This window comes from Polyergus mexicanus, unplaced genomic scaffold, assembly GCF_030449975.1.
Source record: "Polyergus mexicanus isolate NDT 795.1 unplaced genomic scaffold, iyPolMexi1.0 SCAF_172, whole genome shotgun sequence".
NCBI classification, from domain to species: domain Eukaryota; kingdom Metazoa; phylum Arthropoda; class Insecta; order Hymenoptera; family Formicidae; genus Polyergus; species Polyergus mexicanus.
The window spans coordinates 17501-20000 of record NW_027223492.1 but is presented as its reverse complement, the minus strand read 5'-3'; the positions used below and the strand labels follow the sequence as shown (position 1 = coordinate 20000).

The 2500-nt window shown below is 59.7% G+C and overlaps 1 pseudogene; it reads left to right on the top strand.

The window, feature by feature from the left end:
• The window catches only part of LOC138944362 (large subunit ribosomal RNA), a 7814-nt pseudogene that overhangs the window by 2763 nt on the left and 2551 nt on the right, over nucleotides 1–2500 (top strand).

The window sequence follows — 2500 nt, the reverse complement described above, 5'->3', positions numbered from 1 at the left end:
CAGAACTGGCACGGACTAGGGGAATCCGACTGTCTAATTAAAACAAAGCATTGCGATGGCCCTCGCGGGTGTTGACGCAATGTGATTTCTGCCCAGTGCTCTGAATGTCAACGTGAAGAAATTCAAGCAAGCGCGGGTAAACGGCGGGAGTAAATATGACTCTCTTAAGGCTCCGCCCGGGCGACCGGCGGAGACCATGTGCCAACCCCTCCTCCTCGTGGTGAGAGTCGGGCAACGTCGGCGGAAAGCTTTCCGCCGGCGGCCAACGGGGCTCTGGCTTGGTGGTGCGCTAGCGCACCACCCAGGTTCGTGGGGTTGCCAGCCCCTCGGGCCTGAAAACGGCAGGCGCGTCACATAAAGGGAAATATAATTTCCGGCGGCAGCCTCGGGCCGTCGGTCCTGCCGCGACATCCTCCCCCTCACCTGAGCCCGCTCCTGGTCGTTCCCGCCGGCCCGCTGCGGCTCCTCTCCATCCGCCCCCAGCTGCCTGTTCCCCTGTGCCCCCGTCTGGTTCCGGTCAGTTCGCGTGCCTTGTATGTGGCCGCGCGTTCAGAACACCGAACGGTCTCGGCTTACATCGCCGAAGGGCGCACGAGGCCATCACTAACGAGGAGGTCAACGTTGAGAGGGTTAAGCGCCAGTGGAGCGCCGAAGAGCAGCGCATGATGGCGAGGGAGGAGGCATTGGCTGTGCATCGGGGCGTTCGGTTTATCAACCAACATCTGATCACCGTCGTTCCGAACCGCACCCTTGATGCCATCAAGGGTATGCGCAAGAACGACGGATACCGACGCCTCGTTGCTGCGGCTTTGGAGGATTTGTCCGCCACCTCTGACGAGAGTTCGTTTCTCTCTGGTGGCGGCTCCAGTCCTTCGGCCTCTCCTCATGCTTCCGCCATCTCTGTCCGCGGGTCATCGGGCTCGTCTCCGCATTCTCCGCCTTCGCCCGGCTGGGGTGATTTGTATGGTAGTTTTGCCGGCGCTATACGCGCCCTCATCCCGGTCGTGGAGGCCATCCAGGGGTGGAACTCCCGCCTTCTGGTCCAAATCGGATCAGAGATTCTGGATGGCCAGCGGAGTGCTGGGTCCGTTGTCCCGTGGCTCGCTGGCGTTTTCCCTCCGACTGCTCCTCAACTGCGACCGCCCAGACGCGCAATCGTCAATCCGGGTAGAAAAGCGCGACGGCGGGCGGAGTATGCGCGTATTCAGCGCCTATTCCGTTCGCATATGTCGCGCGTGGCTAGGGAGATCCTGGACGGTGCCCCTGAGACGGATGGTGTCCCCGATGTCCGGCAGATGGCCGAGCACTGGGGCCCGTTCGTCGCACAGGATTCTGTGCCTGTTGCGGCAGCCCCGCGTCTTCCGCCTAAGCGGGAGCTGCTGGGTACCTGGTCCCCGATCTCCTGTGAGGAGGTGGCAGCAATCAACCTGCCCCTCAACTCTGCCCCCGGATTGGACGGTATTAGTGTGCGTCTGTGGAGAGCCATTCCAGCGTCCATCAAGGCTCTCCTCTTCAACATCGTGCTGCATTGCGGAGGTTTTCCTGCAGATTTGCTGGTGAGTCGGACGGTTTTCATCCCGAAGAAGGGCGAATGCTCTCGACCGGGGGATTTCCGTCCGATTTCGATAACCTCCGTGGCCGTGAGGCATTTACACAAAATCTTGGCCCAGAGGCTTCGTGAGTCCAGGATTGTCGATCTGCGGCAGCGTTGCTTCGACGACGGATGCGGCGACAATGTCGCCGTCCTGGCTTCCTTGTTACTGGATGCCAGGTCCCGTCGCCGTGAAATGCACGCGGCCTCCCTGGATTTCGCGAAGGCCTTTGATAGCGTCAGCCACGGCGCTATCATCAATGCCTTGGCTGTAAAGGGCCTGCCTCACGGCCTCATTGATTATATTGGGCAGGTTTACGCCCATAGCAGCACGATGTTTGAAGTGCGCGGTGTCAGATCCGAGCTCTCACGTATTGGCAGAGGCGTCAGGCAGGGGGATCCTCTATCACCAGTGCTGTTTTGCCTGGTGGTTGATGTGATCATGAGATCCATACCTGCCGACGTCGGTTACCAACTGGGAGAGCATCGTATTAACAGCATTGCGTATGCTGACGATGTTCTCCTTTTTGCTGCCACCAGGTGGGGCCTCCAGACCTGTTTGCGGGTGGTGGAAGACAAGGCTAGGGAGATGGGGCTTCTCTTCCAAGGAAAGAAGTGCTCTGTTCTGTCCCTCGTTCCTTCCGGTCGAGAAAAGAAAGTTAAGATTTTGACGGCCCCCCAGTTCCAGCTGCGAGATGGCTCTTGGCTGTCGCAGCTGGATACTGCCGCCGAATGGCGCTATTTGGGGGTCGATTTTCGACCGGCTGGACCGAGGAGAGTTGGTTCAGATGTCTCAGTATATCTGGACCGGCTGAGCAGAGCGCCTCTGAAGCCCCAGCAGCGGCTTAAGATCGTCCGCTGCTTTCTTCTCCCTCGTCTCTACCACTCGCTGGTTTTGGGTAGGGCCAC